Source organism: Mauremys mutica, chromosome 14 (genome assembly GCF_020497125.1).
Source record: "Mauremys mutica isolate MM-2020 ecotype Southern chromosome 14, ASM2049712v1, whole genome shotgun sequence".
Lineage (NCBI taxonomy): Eukaryota > Metazoa > Chordata > Testudines > Geoemydidae > Mauremys > Mauremys mutica.
The window spans coordinates 15389502-15409871 of record NC_059085.1 but is presented as its reverse complement, the minus strand read 5'-3'; the positions used below and the strand labels follow the sequence as shown (position 1 = coordinate 15409871).

The window sequence follows — 20370 nt, the reverse complement described above, 5'->3', positions numbered from 1 at the left end:
TTTGGTAAGATTGATCATGTTCAAACTTTTCATTAGGAAGCATGTAATTGTCAGATTAGTCACCAGATCCTTATTATACCATAAGAGTCAAATTAAGCTTTTCATACATTCACAAAAAAAGTCAGCTACCCAAGGAACTGTTAAAATATGTATCACAATAGATATATTTTAATCTCCTCAGACACTTTTCCTCCTGTGTTTTAGACTGATTGATTTCCAGGACTGTACCTATCTACCGGTATATTTGGTTCAAAGCACAAATTCACACCAACAATCAGTACATTTTAGCAGAGAAATGCAGCACACCATTAAAAACCTGATTATCCTACTTTTTGTGTCACATGACAATAACCGATGGAATATTGTCTTCTGTATTCCCTCAAAATTATATATTCAACATCTGAAGTAATTTCAGTCAATTTCACTAAAAGCTCTACCCTAGAGTGGGCCTCACTGAGCAATAAAAAGTTTGGATTCAAATGTAGTGGTTAAGTTTGGTTTCCTAATACAGAGTATCCATTTTTATTAGCAAAGCTGTGTCAAGCCAGTGAACTCCCATAGATCCTTCAAAATGTTATGCCTGGCCCTCTCTGCAATGTGTTCATAAGCCTTTGGTCCCAATGGATCATGTAAATGGCAGATTTGAAAAAAAAAATCACAGATTAAGGGATTGCAGTGTCCCCACCACATGACAACATCCCCTTCTTTTCAGAGCCAAAGAACCACTTCTTCATTCCTCAGCCCCTGCTGGCTGGCCATCAGTCCTCTGGCATACACACAGCCAGCACTTTTCCTAGCTAACCAGCATTGCAGCTAACAGAATACCGGTCATATGCTTCTCACAATCTCCCTGCTGCTTCTCCTCCACTTGACCATCAGTCTTGCTGCCTCACCAGAATGGTGCCCCAGAATTGCAGTGTCTCAGGCCCAGGCCTTGTGGGGTTAGAGGTGAGTATAGCCCTGCTTACTTGACTTACATCAGATACTTAATAGATGTTGCCAGTATCTGAGAAGGAATAACATTCTTCCTGTCTCAAGAGATCAAAGCCCTACCTATTCTAAATTGAGTTTCTGAATTCAGGGCACTATGAAATCTCACATAAATGACAAGATGCTAATAATACAGTATTACTGACCCCAAATGTTCAAAAATCATGAGTCAGGCTAATAAAAAATCATGAGATTGGCTTTAAAATCATGATTATGTAAAAATAATAGATTTGGAGTTGTTTTTATTTGCTTTCTGCTTTTTGAGTCATTAGGGTGCGTGGGAGGAGGGGGGGTTGTCACATTTTGAAGCTTTCTCCACAGTCATGAGGACTAGACGTTTACTTTTTCCTCTAAGAATGAAGGCTGAAATCATCACGCATCCACTTGACTCCTGAAGCTTGGGCTTTAAGGAAAACAATTATCATGAGACTCGTGACAAATTCATGAGAGTTGGCAACACTGGTAATACAAACTTCCAGCTAAATTGTCTCTGAATTGAAAACTTGCATCTCCCTGAACTGCTTCCAATGGGCTGTAGTTTGATGTTCAACAGCAGGTTAATGGTAGTGAAATGTTTTAGGGCTGTATCCTATTTAGGATTATCCTGAGGTCTGTGAGACTGAGTAAGGCAGACCAGATTTGCCACTAATAAATCCTTTTTCTGATCTGTTCGGAGAGATGCCCCAATCCACACTCCCACAGAAAGAAAATAGTGGTTTTCTAGAAACTACAGTAGGTGCTTAACACCTTTCCTTAATGCAGTGCTTGCCATATAATAAACAAGGTTAGTGTTACTGTTGGCAGATTAAGCAGTTCTGCTGACAGAATGCAGATGTCCCTTTCTAACAGAGCTGAAGGGGACTGAAGGAACAGATCATGCACAATTAAGGATTAGAAATCCATTGATACAATTTCAGTAGCATCTACCACAAAGATGGGCAAAACAGCACCAAATCACAATTAAAGGTGGGTGTCGTGTGAAAGGTTTGGTTCATGTTTTCATTTTCATCCCCTTGTGCTTCTGCTGGTTTGGTGTGTAAACAGGAGTGCTGAAGTATCACCAGAAAGGCTGTTCTCATCATATTTCTAGTTTATCTGAAGAGGGAAGTTCTAAAAGTCACATTAGAAAGCCTTCTCTTGTAAGTATAGCAGCCTAGTGAAGCAGACCCAGGAGTTCAGTGTAGTTTGATTAAGAATCCTAATTTTTGGATACTTATCCAAGCTGAAATGCCAGACCCATTCTCTCACTGATCGCTGTTTAAACTCTTATTGAATTCAGTGGGAACTATAGAGGCAATGCAAAGCAGAAAAGACCCCTAATGAGAATAACCAACAGACCCTTTTCACTGCACCTGCTGAAATATTTGTAAGAGACAGCTGAGGGAGGGAATTCATGCTGATCTGCCCATAGTACTAGCCTGGTCTACACACAGTTTTTGACCAGTTTAATTATTTCAGTAAAAAATAAGTCACACCCCTAAGAGAAATAGTTATAGCTTCATCCACACTACACATTGCATTGCTGTATCAGTATAAAGATGGTTATAGCATTATAGAGTATTCTGCTTTCCATGCAGTATATTTATCTCGATAAAGCACTTTTGTACTGATATAAATGTTGGAACCCTGCATGGATACAAAATTTGTGTCCATATCCAATCTGCAAAAATGATCCGCAGATATCCACAGATTTGCAGGGTTTTAGGTATAAAATTTGGATCCGTATCCATCTGCAATCCGCAGAAATGGTCCACGGATGTGGATAGCTGCAGATATAAAGTGAATATCTGGATCTGCAGAGCTCTAATAAATTGTGTACACACGAAGGGGTGGGGGAGTGAGACTTGAGAGGGTTGTACTATTTTAACTTGTGTTTAAATAAGCCCTGATAGAAACTGTGATTAAAATCAGTCTGTCATATTCTGGTCCACTTGCTGCAAATTTTAATGCAGGCAAAAGTTTCAAAGCATTGCAAGTAGTTTAAGACGCATCACCTTTAAATGAACAGATTTAAAATAGAACATGTCTTCATCCTTCCACCACTTGGTTGAGAGTGCATTAATGGCTATCACTGCTAGTGCCTTTGCCCCAATTCACTATCTGATTAAAATGAGTAAAGAACCTTTAGGAATCTAGGGCAAAAGTACGGAATTCCCTTATTGGTTTCTTTCATAAACACCATAGCATTAACATAGCTATGGTTATTATGGACCTATTTTCTCTCAAAAGCATGGGGGGAAATGGTTTGTAACATGCACATTGATGCACGTTCCTATATTCTGAGAGGCATCAGAGTCATTGTAAAAATATTGCTCTGCAGGTTGACTAGTTCTTCCTAATTCCTAGTATTTCCCGTCTCCTACACAGCATTCGTATCATTCACACAGCAGATACAAAAACATGACATGAGATTTTCCAGGGAATCTTGCACTGAAAACAAAATCAAACCTTGTTTCTGTTACTTTGCAACTAATACCAACGCTGTCACTGGAGCACTGAGTGACAGTGAGCAATGTTGTTAGAAAGTTACTCAGGAGAAGATGAGTTAGATCTTGATCACCCTAGATGCCCACTCAAATCAATGAAGCTGCTTGTGTGAGCAGGAACAGCAGAATTTGTCCTGATTTAAAGAATCAGTCCATCTTTACTCTGGCAAAAGTCTCTATTCACATTGAAAAGATGCAAATACACTGATTTTTAATCCAAGATTTTATGATTTTCTAAAAGAAAGAGCCTAATCTAGTTAAAAAGCTGAGACTCTTCCCTTCCCAGTGATACAAGTCTCAAATTTCAAGCCAAGGTGGGTCACTGGAGCTTTAATCAGTCATGAGTCTCGTATTTAATCTTGCTGGTCCTGCATCTCAGAACTACATTTCTTTTGCGGTGGGTTGTGAGTGGGGACTTCCACATCTGGAAATGAAATGGAAACCCTTTCTCTGACAGGGTATTTAGTCCCTGTTCAGGGGGAAAATAATCTGACTGAAATGCCTTTGACCTGAGCACTGATTGAGGAAAGACTCCAGCACTGGCCCTAAGGTTGTAGTGGTGACTGCATCCTTCAGCTTTCCCTCCACATGGGGTCTGTGGTCACAGGATCCACACAGGCCACATCTGTTATCTGTGCCCCACATCTTGCCTACCCACACCACCACCTTCACCCAACCCCTATGATGTGCAAGAAGCTCTCGAGTCCTCCCTTTTCTCTCTCTCCTCCCTGCATTAGAAATGTGGTGGTTCCACTGAATCTTGGGTCTTCCATGACAGCTCAGGAAGGATTTCATCCCAAATGACTAGTGCTTCTGCATTATTCCCTAAGTTAGAATACATGTTCCACATTAAAGGCATCATGCCAACCTTTTCCAAGCTTGGCTGCTTAACAAAACAAACAAACAAATCAGGCACCTGAATCCTTATTTTAGGGACAAAATCTTATTTCTAGAGGTGCTGAACATTCACAACTCCCACTGAAATCGTTGGATAGATATGATGCTTGAGCTGCAATTGCTTAGCACCTTTAGGCTGCTTATGTGCCTGGATATAGGATTTGTCTGCCTAGCTTTAGCCTTTTGAAAGCAATGGCCTGTTCCTTAAGCAGTAGCACTAGAACCACAAGAGAGAGCATTGCCTGCATTTTGGTATGTTATTCTTTTGTTGTTTAATTTATAGCTTATGTTAGGAAGGTCACAGATGAGAACTTCTCAACTCATGTACTTTATCAGCATTATTCACTATTTTATTTTACTTTGTCCTTGTCTTCCCCCCTGTTCTGTAATTAAATATGCCTTGCAGTGTCTCTACCAAAGTATAACAGAGGTGACAGCACAATACTCTGAGATTTAGGCTACTACAGTTCTGAAGCTGAATCTGTCCAACAGAGGACTGTCCGTCTTACTCATTTTCATCCAAAATGACATTTCAAAGTTTCCAGTGGATGAAATTCCATGAAACAAAGTGACATAAAATTCAGAAGTCAGGTAGAAATGGACAGTTAATTATCTTTTGCCACCCCTTAAGCAGTTCTTTATGATCAGAGCTCTTTATTGTTGGGAGAGCGGTGAAGAAAGCTGCCTTCATTGTTGACTTGCCTTTCACTAGAAGATGCTCATTTCCAGTGCTCCCAATCTTTGTCTAAATAATCATGAACACAATCATTCACTTGCAAAAATATACACCATTGCTGATACTGTTCTCTTGCCGTGTATTAACTGGTTTGCTATCGTTTAGTTATCACTATTGTTCGAGTTCATACTCTACCTTTTAAGCATGTGTAAAATAGGAATCCATCACTATCAGACTATTATTAGACTTATATATATGCCTCACAGCCTGCTGTTATAAACTCCTTCCTTAGAACGTGCTTGTCACATCAGCATAACAAAGAAACCTTGGAGCACAAGAGCTGCCTATTGATTTGATTCTGCCCCACTGAAGTCAAAGGGAGTTTAGATTTCAGTGCTAGAAGGATCAAAGTCTCACTCCCTTATACATTTTTTTATCAGCGCTTTGGGGGAGGGGGAACAGGTGGCAAGAATAGCCCTTGATTTCCAAACACTGAAATTAGGAGCAGGGTGATTAAAGAACCACAATCTTACTACAGCATCCTTAGGCTGAGTAAGAGTTTTGTGTGTTGTTGATGTGCTGGGAGTAGAGGTGGTAGAAAACTACATAGGATTCATCTTCATGTGAGCCTGCAGAATTGTTTGAGTCCAACAGTGGGTCTTCTGGCCCATCAATGGCATGGAAAAATGTACTCTATTTAAGTTGTCAATGAGCCAATGAAATAAGCTTTTATCCTGAGCTGATCAACCCTAAAGAAAAAAAATAATCAAAGGTTTGCTCTGGACATTTTTAGAATGGGTCCAATGTGGTATTACTGAAGGGGAAATGTCCTTTTAAATGCAGGGGAAAAGGAAGAACTGGCATTTTTCTCTGATAGTCACACTGCTCTATAGAATATGAAACAGACCAAAACTTTTTTCAGACCACAAGGTGGAGCAATAAAACCTTATAAACGGATAATTAATGTAAAGTCAATGTACTGTATTTAAATAGCCAGATCATTAGGAGCTCGTCAGACAACTGTATAATAATGAAAATGGTCTTTCACAACTGGCTCTTTTTCTTGAATCTTCTGATGCACTTCATATATTAGGACATTCTAGGACTGGCACCTTTCAATGCTGCCTAATTGCACCAATGAGTTGGCTTGTGCAGTAATGGTGATGGGAACACTGCAAAAATGAGCAGCATGTTGCTCAAATTAACCTGCCATTGGTCCATTTGAAACAAGGCTAACATAAAAGTGGAGGCATATCCCTTTATTGGAAGGAAGGAAAAGGGCAGAGATGATTTCTCAGAATGGTTTAAATCTTAGAGGGCTACCTCTGCAACCTTACCGAACTGTTTTAAAAATGGACTGAACACTCCACATTTCCATATTACATTCACTACTGCAATCCTAGAACACAGAACTACATCCTGTATTTTTTTACAATATTAAAGCTTGCATCCCCCTCTCACCAGGTCTCAGTCTGATCCTGCTTGTGCATGACAATCTTTCAAACAGCTGGGGATATAAGTGAAATGTTTGCTTTGAGAGATAACAGTTAAATAAGTTGTGTGAAAATTTCTAATATTGTAATTACTCCAAGTGTTATAGAAACACAAGGATCATAAGTCACTAGCTGAATCAGAACTACATTTGTTACATGACTTTTCATCAGGACACAGGACTGCAGCTATCCATGGATGTTCAAAGAGATTGATCCTTAGGAGGCTGAAAAGCTTTTGTGCCCCACTGTTAGGAGATTAGTAATGAAATTGCTTCAAATGCACATTTTAAGATTAATGACAAAATCAAGGAATTTCATGTGCTAAGGGATGCATTTGTGTCTTATCTAAAGAGAAAGAAGTAAAAGGCACCAGTACATGAGATCACTAGGGATCATTAGTTGAGGAGAATGGGGCCCTTCAGGATTTTATTTTTGTGAAGAATTTGATAGTATGCAGCTTGTCTGTAATTTATTACTTGTACATATGTAGTTTTGTATTATTAGTTTAAAAATCCATATATCCATGTTCTTGTTCTTATTTGTAAAACAAAAGGGAGAAACCCTGGCCCCAAGGAACTCCATGCAAGATTTTCATCAGGGCCAGGATTTCATCCCACGTAGCTGACTTGGATATCTTAAGCGCTTTTGAGTAGGCAGACTTCCAGAGGAAGGCAATAGAAAAAAGTCTTGGTACTAAGCCTGTGCAGAAGATTTTCCCTTTGTAAGAGCTAGTCTTCACTCAATACTACGCCCTGTAAATAATGAACAGAGTGTTAGATTTGTATAAATTGTGGTTCTCATTAAAGGCACTAGATTTAAACTGACTCCATAAAGGTCATATTATGGCCTATGCACTCCTTTCCTGCACTGCACAGAGCTTTCTTATTACAGATCACAGCACCCCGGGGAGAGCACGGCAGCCTCCATGGGGCTACTATTTACCTACCTGGGCAGATGGGTGGGGAGTGGATGGAGTTTTGACTCTGCCCCGGTCTCCCACGTGCCAGCCAGCACAGCAGAGCCAGTGCAGGGTGAAGTAACTTGTGCAAAGTATTCAGGGTTCTAAATGATCACCATTTTATCATGAGAATTATGATGCATTAGGGATTTTACCTGGAGTCCCAGCTCACAGAGACAAGTGATTGGGAGAGACTCTCAGCTTTCATTCCAAACTACAAGAAACTTTCTAGCCCTCCTGATTGTAAAGGAAAGTCTCTGAAAATGTGAACCTAGTGTACCCGAAAGGCTCAAAAGGCCAGAAGGCAAATAAAAAGAACTCAATTTAAAAAATCTTGTGGTGTTAAGCCAAACTCCTGATTTTCTGGGACCTGATTCATACCTTTTTGAATGTTGGGAACACTGGGTATGTGGCTGGTGCAGATTACTTCTCCCCTGAAGCAAGTAGGGGAAGCCTGGGATCAGACTCTGAGTCGTAATTTGGTCCCTCCTGATTTAGTCCTGGAGTCACAATTATGCATTGCCTCTTACAAAGGGCTGGTGACAAAGACAATCTCTAACCCTAAATGAACAGATCTGGATATCTTAGAGTTCGCTTAATTGTTTTCTACTTTTGCCCTACAGTAATGAGGTATAAAGAGACTAGAAGTAATAATCAAGGAGCGGTTTCTTTTTTCTTCTGCACAACACAGTCCAAATGCTACCCAGGCAACACTGATCTACTGTAGAGTACTGTGCAGTCATAGCATAAAATTTTCCATGTAAAACTTTAGATTGGAAATACCTTGCTTTCAAATTTTATTGGGGCTTCATTTCATCTTAGCAGTGAGTTATTATGGGCCCTGAGGTCATTTTCACATTCTTAGATGGAATTTCTAGCTAAGAGGCCCTGGACACAGTGGCAGTGACAGAATGAGTATAGGTGAGTTTGGATGGAGGGAGAACTAGGCTTCTATGTTTGTTGCTAAGGGACTAATAAGAAAATCATAAGAACATAAGAAAGGCCGTACCGGGTCAGACCAAAGGTCCATCTAGCCCAGTATCTGTCTACCGACAGTGGCCAATGCCAGGTGCCCCTGAGGGAGTGAACCTAACAGGCAATGATCAAGTGATCTCTCTCCTGCCATCCCTCTCCATCCTCTGACGAACAGAGGCTAGGGACACCATTCTTACCCATCCTGGCTAATAGCCATTTATGGACTTAGCCACCATGAATTTATCCAGTCCCCTTTTAAACATTGTTATAGTCCTAGCCTTCACAACCTCCTCAGGTAAGGAGTTCCACAAGTTGACTGTGCGCTGCGTGAAGAAGAACTTCCTTTTATTTGCTTTAAACCTGCTGCCTATTAATTTCATTTGGTGACCCCTAGTTCTTGTATTATGGGAATAAGTAAATAACTTTTCCTTATCCACTTTCTCAACATCACTCATGATTTTAAATCTATTAAATAAAAACAACTGAAAAAAAACCTTTGCTTGTAGCCTAGATAAAACCCTGTGTGTCTGCTTTCTCCCCTCCCAGACCGAGTGGGCAGAGAAAGGATGAACTTTAGTGCCTAGCCATTCCAGTGCACCAGCTAGAATGATTGAGCTAATGCAGCGATTATTGTAACTTGCTGTGGTTTAGGCCAGAACCAAATTACTACCCTTAATCCCTTTGGATGTGGGGAAAGGACAGTGGCAAGAGAACTGGGCAATAGAGTTTCAGTGATCCAGTCTTCCTGCGGCAACTATTGGAGTGTTGCAGTTTACACAAGACTTTTTGCTGAGAACCATGCTGTAAGGTGCAATCTATTCCAAAGATTCTTAGCTCTTGAAGGCAGGGGCATCATCTTATAGGTGCGTTGCATCTAGCATGTTGGCAGTGCTACCCTATCATACCTAATAAATGGGGCTCCTTGAAGATTTCCAATTGTGACTGCTTTCAATAAAAATTAGCAATATTCTTGTGAAATTCTCTAGTTTCCCACACAGCTCTACTTGAAAGGTGATCAGATAAAGAATCCGCAATCAGCTGGAAGCTACTCTGATTCAGTGATTTTAAAATCCTATAGTGGTCTGAGCTGATAGTGCCTAAAATCTTTTAAAATAAATGGAGAACATCTTTGTCTTCTCTAAGGCAGTTTGGGCAACAGCAGCTGTTACTGTAATGGTAAATTTGGTGCCAGCATAATCAGTGATGAGCTGCCAAAATCTTAACAACGGGTTCCCTATAAAAAGTTCTGATTTAACAATGGGTTCCCTATAAAAAGTTCTGATTTAAGGGATGTGCGACAGCATGTATTTTTTGTACCAATAGGGTTACCATACGTCCATATTTTCCCAGGAGGTGATTAAGAACCGAAAAGCCTGACATGTCCAGGAAAATACAGATGTATTTTAATCCTACCTAAAGTTTTTTTAAAAAGATGGGGCTGAACTAGAAATGAGCTCCGTTTCACATGTGTGGGTAGTGATCAGGGACAGTCTCAATTTTTGGGTCTTATATAGGCTCCTATTACCCCTCACCCCCGTCCCAATTTTTCACACTTGCTGTCTGGTCACTCTAGGGTGTGCACATGTGTGGGTCCCAGCTGCTCCCTGCCCCCCCCCTCATTAAAGCAGGTGTGCAGGGTTACTGCCCTGGGAACTGCAGGGCACCAGTGGATGTGGGGCTGGCTGCAATAGGGGCGTGGGGCAGGGCTAGCTGGAGGCAGGGAGTGACACGGGCTGGCTATGGGCAGGTGATGCAGACGGGTGGGCTGCGGGTGGCTGTGGGCAGGGGGTGGCTGCGGGCAGAGGCTGGCTGCAGGCAGGGGGTGGCTGTGGCAGGGGCTGCAGGCAGAGGCTGGCTGCGGGCAGAGGGTGGCTGTGGCAAGGGCTGGCTGGGGGCAGAGGGCGGCTGGGGGCAGGGGCTGGCTGCGGGTGGCTGTGGGCAGGGGGTGGGGCAGAGGGCGGCTGTGGGCAGGGGCTGGCTCCGGGTGGCTGTGGGCAGGGGGTGGGGCAGAGGGCAGCTGTGGGCAGGGGCTGGCTGCGGGTGGCTGTGGGCAGGGGCTGGCTGTGGGCAGGGGCTGGCTGCGGGCAGAGGGCGGCTGTGGGCAGGGGCTGGCTGGGGGCAGGGGCGGGCTGCGGGTGGCTGTGGGTGGCTGTGGGCAGGGGTTGGCTGCGGGCGGCTGCGGGCAGGGGGTGGGGCAGGGGGGGGCTGGGGGCAGGGGTGGCTGTGGGTGGCTGGCAGGGGGTGGCAGGGGCTGGCTGTGGGCAGGGGGTGGGGCAGGGGGCGGCAGGGGCTGGCTGGGGGCAGGGGGTGGCTGTGGGTGGCTGGGGGCAGGGGGTGGCAGGGGCTGGCTGGGGGCAGGGGCACAGATACTCACACGGAGGGGGGGGGTTGGGAGCAGCAGGACGCAGCCGGGGACTCATGGGGCAGCAGCAGGAGCCCCAGAGCCAGAGGTCCAAAGAGCAGGAGCAGCAACAGGGCCAGGAGGCAGCTCACATGGCTCTCGCAGCACAGCGCAGCGCCCCCCGGCGGCCGGGAGGAGGAATTACAGGCTTCCCAGGCAGAGCCCATCAAAGCTTCCCTCCCAGGGAAGCTAGTTAACAAGCGGTTCTAAAACCGCTTCTAAATTTAACAACGGGTTCGCGCGAACCGGTGCGAACCGGCTCCAGCTCACCCCTGAGCATAATCCCTTATTTAAATCACTGCAGCCAGAGAGTGTTTACAAACAAATTTAATTAAAATATTGTACAAAGTCCTAGTTAGCCTCACTTTAGTAAGGTATTGATTATAATTAACTAGGATACTTTTCTTTACTTAAATCCAATTGCACGAGCTATGTAACATTACCTTTTATGGGTACTTAGCTCTATAACACAAAAAATAATTAAACTGCAAACGTTTTTCAATATTGTTGGCAAAAATATATGCACCATATTTGGTCTAGAGTGTGTTTCAGCAGTTGCCCATACTGGTATCAGCAAAAACATTGGTCCTGACAACTCTGCTTATAATGACTGAGAGCAAAACAGCACCTTGATTTACTGGGATTCTTACAGGTAGGAAATTATAACTATCATTCTCTACCGAGACAGAATGTATTCCTTGGCTGATAGCAGAAATTTGCAGGATTCTGCAGTACCAGGAGTGCAAGATATTTGCTGTACTAATATATTACAGATAGACCTCTAGTAAAACCTGGAAGGACAGGGGATGTTTCGGTTTGGTCATTCAGTCCAAAAATTGGACTTAAGCTAGGATTAATCACTGAACAGTAGGACAAGTTTTAAGTGTACCTCATAATGTTTATACCTGCTCTAAAACTCTGCTAGAGAAGAATCATTTACCTCCCATTGGTTTGTACATTAATCCTCTTGAAAGCTGCCTGGCACTTGTCTAGAGCTGATTTAAGATGTCTTGAGCACTTTGCTTCACTTTGGTACAGTTATGAATCTCATGCTGCCTAAAAATAGGTATTGCATGCTCCCCAGAGGGTGTTTGCATTTGGGGTAGTTTTTTTGTTTTGTCAAATAACTAAAGACAGCCTGGAAAAAAAAACAACCCAGTCTTTAAATGTGGCTGCTTCCATGTGAAGTTGTTCTGGGAAAAAGAAACTACATCACTCCTTTAAGCTTGCAGAATGGCACAGTATTAAAAATACTGTCTCTCAGCTGCATAGCTTTGTAGTGTATGTTAATGACTGTGAATCCGCTGGAGCAGATGCCCTAAGACAGAATCTGAGTGCCCTGCACATGAGCATCAAGCTCATTTGCAAACAGGGCCCAACATTTTTATCAATCATGTGGAAGTACATCAAAACTTACTGCTGATATATTTTGTGGCTGACACACAGATTGGCAGAGTAGTAAATAATGATTCAGAGAGAGCAGTAGTACAGAGCAATCTGGATCACTTGGGAAGCTAGGCCCGTTCCAACAAAATGCCTTTTAAAATCCAAAGTTTCACACCTAGGAACAAGGAATGCAGACCATTTAGAACGCAGTGACTCTGAAAACGATTTAGGGATTGTAGTGGACAAGCAACAACATGAGCTCCTGGTGCAATGCTAAAAGAACAGGAGTACTTGTGGCACCTTGGAGACTAACAAATGCTGCGGCAAAAAGGGCTAACGTCCTTTGTTGTATAAACAGGAGTTGTGAATAGGAGCAGGGAGGTGATTTTACCTCTGCATAAAGGTTCTGATCACATTTTTTTAAAGGATGTTGAAAAATTTAAGTGTGTGCAGGAAAAGAACCACAAAAATGATGTATGTATTTTTTTTTAAAAAGGCCTTATAGTGAAAGACTTAAATAGCTCAATTTGTTTAGCTTCTCAAAAGGAGGCAGAGGTGATTTGATTACAGTGTATCATGGGGGAGAAAATACCAGGTACTGAAGGGCTCCTGATCTAGTGGAGAAAGGCATAAGAACCAATGGCTAGAAGCTGGAGCCAGACAAGTTCAAATAAGACTCATTTTTAACAGCAAGGGTGATTAGCCATGGAATAAACGATCAAAGGAAGAGGTAGATTCTCCATCTCTTGATGTCTTCAAATCAAGACTGGATGCCTTACTGAACGAGACGCTTTAGCCAAACACAAGTTAAGGGGGCTCAATACAGGAGTAACTGAAATGTAATGGTCTGTGATACATAGGCTGTCAATCCCTGCTCCATCCTAGTGCCCTCATGGATGCTAACTGTGTTCTGAAGGGCTGAGCGGGGGTGGAAACCCCTTAAAGCAGCTCCCAGAGCTGGCTGGATGCAAGCTGAACTACACAGGAGCCCCCTCAGGACCAGCTCTAGCTATTGGGCAGAATTCCCGCTGCAGACATCCAGCAGCATCGTAGCTCTTCCCCACTCCCATAGCACCCTTGGGTTTGCAGTATCTCGCCCTATACATCTAGGAACCACATTTAAGTTTGCATGTTCCAGCAGAAGCCATCCCAGAAATGCAACATTGACACTCCATTCTGACCTAACAAGTAATGTTTAAAGCATCACTTTAAACTTTCCCCACAAGAGAGCGACAACAGAGAGCGGAATTTCATTCCATTTGTACTACTTGTAATTTACCTGTCATGTTCATTTTTCATAGAGAACCAAAGGTGGGATTTTCAAAAGTATCCAACGCTGGTCTAACTTGACTCCCATTGATGTCAAGGGCTAAGCTCCTAGCTACCTCAATGAGAGCAGATAGCTTTTCAAAAACTCTCATCCTTGACGTAATGGCAAATGTTTAGAGCTATGTTGTAAAGAGAATACACTAGAACCTCTCTCTGCTGTGTATAGCAGGATGCTTCAGTTTTCCAGAAATATCCATGTAATATTCTGACCAAAAGTCACACTTATTAAAAAGCTAAAACACTACTTAGGGAAGTAAAGCACTGTATTCACTCACCTCCTACCAAATTTTCAGATGCTTGCAGAGTCTCCCCCAAGGCAACTGTGCAGCTCATAAAATGGCCCACGAGTCACAGCCACATCCTTCCTCATTATGCCCTCTGTGAAATTAGTACACAAAGCCCACTGAGTAAACAGAGCATTTCAGTAGAGAAGAGGAAAGCTGACAGTCTACAGTACAGTAGTTTAGTTTACTCAATCTTCTGTAGCTTATGGAAAAAAATAGTGAGAGGTGACTTGATTAGTGTAAAAGTACATTCATAGGGAGAGAATAGCAGGTACTAAAAGGCTCTTAAATTTAGCAGAAAAAGGCATAAAAACCAAGAACCAAATGCTGGAAATTACAGCCAGACAAATTCAAAATAGAAATAAGGCACACACTTCTGACAGTGAGGGTGAGCAACCACTGGAACAAACTATCAAGGGACTTTGTGGATTTGCCATTGCTTGACATCTTCTAGATACCTTTCTGTAAGATATGCTTTAACCAAACACAAGTTATTGGCCTCCGTGCATGGTTAACTGCGTGAAATTCTACGGTCTATGATATATAGGAGGCCAGACTACATGATCTAATGGTCCCTTCGAGTCTATGAATGGTGAAAACATTCAGTCTCGATTACTCTGGATTGAGACAAACAAATAGAAATGAACAAATGGAGCCCCCCTGAGAGCAAATGAGAGAACTGTGACTAATATTCTGCCTCTGAATGGAAACAAAATGGCAGTTTCTTTAGCTCCCCTTGCAGCAAGCAGGGAACCCTCTGCATCTCGTGTTATGTACATAGCTTCCTATGGAACACCACAGACAACAACTGCTCAAGCCATCATCTTTCTAGGGAACCCTAGTTTATGAGGGTCTGGTAACGGGCCTTTTAAGAAACCTTTTAAGCCTTTTAAGAAATTGACTTCTAATATTTGCACCTGGTTACATGGATCCATGGACTGGAAAACCAGCTCTTTTCCGTTCTAATCATCCACAAATGTTTCTTATTCACATGGGGGCGGGGGGGGGGGGAACCTTGAATTTGTTGTCCTTGACACAGATTTGCTAATGTACAGGTTGACAAGTTGTTTGCCTGCTGACTTTCCAAGATGTTTGGAGCCTCATTGACTTCATTCATTTATAGATGAACTTCTCTCTTAGAGACTTTGCTGTACCGCGGGTGATTGCAAGGCTATACATCATGTTCCCACTACAGGGGCACCTATGCTAATGCAGTAAGATGATAGAATGGGGAAAACTATGCTAATAACTCTCTTGAGCCTCTAAGCATGTCCACTGTGAACTAGATGTTTTCAGAAGCCTAGCAGTCTCACTCTGAGCTGAGTTTTTAGTGCTGTGAACTTCCGTCAGCCTCCCTATCTCTTGAGTGCTAACTGAACATGAGTGATGGAAGAGAGATTTCCCTAAGGGATAGAGCTAGATGTTCTGCAGGCAGCCTTTGCTACACTTGACCTTTCGGATATTTGTGACCTGGCTAAACTGGCCAAGTCACCTGCAAAGAGTCACGGTGCCAATGGAAAAATGTGGGCATGAAAGGTGGCAGCTAGACTTTCAAGTCATTTCATTCTTGAATGTAATTGTTAGAATTGATATCAACCCACAATCTGTGCCTATAATTAAGGGGATTATGTTGTTGTGACAGTAATGCAGCTTTAAGATGGTATAATGTAGAAAACATGATCTCTGCAGCCCTGGCAAACAATATTTTGGCCTTTTTACAATCAAGTGTAGAACAGAGGGTGGAAAAGGCTTTAAACAAACACCTGGCTAGGCCCCTAAACAAGCAGCAGGGGAAGACAGTAGAAAAGGAATCAGTCTATACAGAAGTGCTGCAACTCAAGTTTTATTCTAGTATGTAAAAAGAACAGGAGTACTTGTGCCACCTTAAAGACTAAAATTTATTTTAGCTCATGCTAAAATAAATTTGTTAGTCTTTAAGGTGCCACAAGTACTCCTGTTCTTTTTGCGGATACAGACTAACACGGCTGCTACTCTGAAACCTGTCATTCTAGTATGTGTCATACTGAAACAGAGCAATGCTCCATTTAGGCAAGTGCCATGGAGCTGGCAGTGGCCTACATCTGATGCTTCAGAGGAAGGTGGGTAGGACACTAGCAGGATGTGACATGTGTAATCGTATGACAAAATGCACTACTGGAAGGCACAAATAGTATATGGTGATAAGTACAGTATAAGTATCTACACAGACTAGAATACCAGACAAGCTACACCAGTGGTCTGTTCAAGTATGGGACTTGCTGTACTTTGTGAGGAAGGAGGCTGTACCAGGCACTATTTTTCGTGTTGGCACTAGGGTGACCAGATGTCCTGATTTTATAGGCACAGTCCCAATTTTTGGGTCTTTTTCTTATGTAGGCTCCTATTACCCCTCACCCTCTGTCTCGATTTTTCACATTTGCTATCTGGTCACTCTAGTTGGTATGCTATGGAAACCAGAATTTGTACAAAGCTATTAGTCAACAGCTATGCTCAGTCATTTAAAGAGAGAATTGTTTTCTGAGTTACTTTCGCTTTCTAGCATTATGAAGTCTAAGCTGTCCTCCAAGATCTTCCATAAATATAAGTTAGATACCAGTAAAGCTACTCCCCTCTTTCCCTCCTAGACTCATCTATAAATTTTCTCTGGAGCTAGTTCCTCATTTTAAGCCTCTTCCATCTTTCCACAAACCATCTCCCTGGTAATCTAATTACTACATTGAGCCCTCCTCTACCTGAGAGAATTTCCCATTTCTGGAGAGCTCTCCATTTTCCTCCAGTGGAAAGACAGAGGAGATGACTGGATTTGACCAAGATATTTCTGCCTTTCTTCTCACACTGATGTTATCTGTGCTTTTATGACACCCCTCCTTCCCCAGCTGAGATCACTGGAGTGCATCATACATGCAGTTATGCTTGACGATCCCTCTGATGCTTCAGCTACCAGTACTCCTACCATTACCACACTGTCATCTCCACTGGCTCTTGATCCTCTTCCTGGATTGCCTATGTTTTCTCAAACTCATGCTTTCTGCTTTGATTACTCTAAAATGCTTGATGAACCAGATGGGCCTTTGCTCCCCTTTTGGCTGTTCCTGTGATTATCTCTAAATTACACACCATTGTAAAAGGTGATCTTTTCATTAATTTATGTAAATAGGACCTTACTCAATGACTTAGCTATTACTTATGAATGAATCATGCTGCTCTGAGTGGTTGGATATATTTAACTCTCTTTAATATGTTCAAAATAGCTTCTAATGGGTCTCTTTAACTCATTACTCTTGCAACAGAAAGCAGAGGAGATAACTGAGTTTGTCTGGCAGAGATGTGGTAACCCTTTCTGTTACTACCCACTGATCAGAGTTTAAAAATACACAGCCGTAAGTAACATGGCAGTGAAAGATTAGCAACAGTGTATTTAGACTTTGAAGGAGGTCAGCCAGTGAATTGCACCAAAACACTTATGGAGACTTCAGCCTGTTTATTCCCCCTTTCACTTGGGTGAAAGGAGCCCAACAATATCAGAAGTGTTAACCCAAAACTGAAAATGAGGGCATACATTGACTCACATCTAAAAACAAGCAGCATTAGATGGGGTGTAATAAGAGTGTGTCATAAGAGATGCTATAAAATTCTCATTACCATATAATTCCATTCTTTGTAGAGTGAAAGAATAAGCTTATGAGAAAAACCTATTAGCGTTCTTGGAAGGTGTTGCAATATGAAATATTACAAAGGAGTTGCTGACATTTGCAAGGTATAACACTGTGATCCTTTTTTGTTAGATGTGGACAAACTATTTACAATACAGTGTTAGTCTTAACTACTGTAACCTGCATCTATCTGTACTTGACATCATCATCATTCAAAAAGCTGTTGCTAAATCATCTTCATGGCTTGTCACTTAGATTAAGTCTCCTCCTTTTTATATTTCTCTCCCTGTAATAGGGTCACTTCCTCTGAACATCCCCTTGGGGTGTCTTTACAACATCCCTGCCTCAGTCTCCCTCTCTACTGGGCTCCTCATTGACTTCACAAAGGCTTTCTCATAGCCAACAACATCTTTACTTCCTCTGGCTTATTATCAGACAGTTTGAAAATCAGGTCCTGAGAGTACAAATCAGAAGTTCATGCTCTTTAAGGTTTACATATCATCCTTCCCCACTCTTCCTTAAGGCACACCCAGGCCTTCCTTGGCTTAGCAGGTCACTCCCAGGCCTATCTAGCTACAGTCTTTTTCCCCCCTTGGTGCCTCAGGATCTCCCCCTAGGGCTTACTAACTTCCTACAGCTCTCTCTCTCCTTCTACCTCTTTCTTCCCTAGTATCTCATAAGCTCCTATAGGTCCCTTTCTAACTCTTTACAGAAAATTTTCCCTGCTAGCTAGCCAGGCCTCTCCCTTATCCATTCCAGTCACCTGCTTGGGTCACATGACTCAGTCACATGACCATCTTCATTTTCTGCACCTGGAGAGGAGCATTGGCTCTTACAGGTGGGGCTGAGACCCACCTCCCTTTCAAGGACTAGCCAGATTGGACCACTCCCCTTCCCCTGTCTCAGGCACAAGCACCTTCACAGTGTGGCTCCACCTGCTCCACACATCAAATGCTGCCTTTGCTCTATCAACATTCTCAGTCTTCCCCACCTACTAGTGAGCTGCTCCCTCCAACACCTTTGTGCTTTCTCCCATGTTGCCCTGTGTTCAGGAAAACTGACAAAATCCAGCTAGGCACAAGTTTATCCACTTTCAGATTCTTCCTCTATGGCTACGCACGCCAGCTGGTAGAAGTTAGTCAGGCAATGAGACAGAACTAATGTTTGCTGTGCTAGGACATTCTTATATTACTGTTACCCTGTTTTCTCTGTCTGTGGTTGTCTTTTCTAACCTAGCTATCAAGATCATTAGGATTGCTTTTGAAAAATGTGTTTTGTACAGTGCCTGGCACAATAGGGTCCCAGGATCTAAGTCAGGCTCTTGGACAACAGCTTAAGAAAGATAACACAATAAAAACAATTGCATCTGACCCTCTTCAATTCACAACTGTCTGAACAGATTACACTTCCACACATTTTCTTAATTGTCTAAGCAAATATATTTCATTCTCTTATTGCTTATGAACTGTTGATACTACTTTCAGTATTCTTTAACAGTTTGAAAAAAGTCAAGCAATTTTGACTGGCCACAGAGACGAGTTTGTTTTTCAGTTTTCTGCCTGAAACACCATCATTTTTAGAATCAAGTTTCTAGCATGTATACTTGAAACACTCTTTGCTGCAAATGCCCTACAATGTTTGTTCAAAATTTGCCTGCAGCAAACTTGTTCACTAGAATATTCATGGAAAGCAAATTCAAAAGAGTCATGAATGCACCAATACAAATTGTTTTTAGGTAAGTTTGCCCAGCCTGTTATATCTGTATTCATAAATTCATTCAAAATAGGTGGCAGCTGTCATAATCACCTTGTTTTGAGCCTTATCAACTTAGAATTTTCCTTCTTTGATCTTTAAAATGGAGATAAATCTTTCTTTTAGGACTGATTGTTGAAAGACAGTTGTTTCAATTCTCTTTTGTACCCTCCAAAAAAGGCCATTTCAGAAATATTTTGAATATTGAAGCAGAATGGAAACTGTTGAAAACTTTTAGTAGATTTCACTACTATAAATGTTGTTTTGTTTTTGTCACTGGGCTCAGGGATGCTAACTGATTGTAAACTCTGGGCCATATTTTGACCAGCCTACAGGAAATCATACTTGTGAGGTTTCAGCCTGTAGTTTCCTACAGCTGGTTCTGGTGCGGGGTGGAAAGAGGTGCAAGGTTTGATCTCATGTAAAGTGAGTAGTGGAGGCATGGTTTTCTTTCATCCACAGATATTCTGAGATCTAAAAGGAAATGTCATATAGGGATCATGGCATCTGTTGTATTGACAGATGAGGCATTTATGCAGTGGTCCAGGTCTTCTGCACTAGTCTGTGTCCCCAGAAACCATGCACTCACAGGGTTTCTGCTGTTAGCCATCCAACTCCCTTCCAATATGGTGATAAAATCTGAGGAATGGGAATCTCAGCTCTACTCTCTCTTCCCAGCTACAGCTCCTACCCATGTAACACTGCCCTGGGGTGGAGTTTCTTCTGGCCTGTGTCATGGAGCCACAACATTCATATATACACACCTTCTCTCATCAGTACCTCATAGTCAAGGGTGTAGAGGGCAAAGGCAATGCAGATGAGACTGGCTTTTAGCTTTGTCATAGTCAGGCTGACACAACATGGATACAATCCTATTCTCCTTTGAAGAGTTTATAGGGTCCAGTTTAAAAGTAGGCAGCAGTCCTGTTGAACATATTAGGGATGACATACTCAACCTTCTCCATAAACTCAAACTGTGCCCGAAGCAAGCTTTTTGGAGATCAAATAGAGCTTGGTTAATTTCTTTTCCCTGTTTTTCATTATTTGTGCACCTGTGTGCTTCTGGGCTTTGGCTGGGAGTGGAAGAGGA

At 42.3% G+C, this 20370-nt stretch overlaps 1 protein-coding gene and 1 long non-coding RNA gene across 5 annotated transcripts in view; one reads left to right on the top strand and one right to left on the bottom strand.

Moving 5' to 3' along the window:
- SLC6A2 (solute carrier family 6 member 2) overlaps positions 1–20370 on the top strand; it is a 108436-nt gene that overhangs the window by 8509 nt on the left and 79557 nt on the right. The gene's annotated exons all lie outside the window — the stretch shown is intronic.
- On the bottom strand, positions 6931–16698 carry LOC123349196. The gene is made up of 3 exons (XR_006573410.1): positions 16608–16698; positions 13867–13969; positions 6931–7294 (listed from the first exon to the last, which is right to left on the bottom strand). It is a non-coding gene; the product is annotated as an uncharacterized LOC123349196 (long non-coding RNA).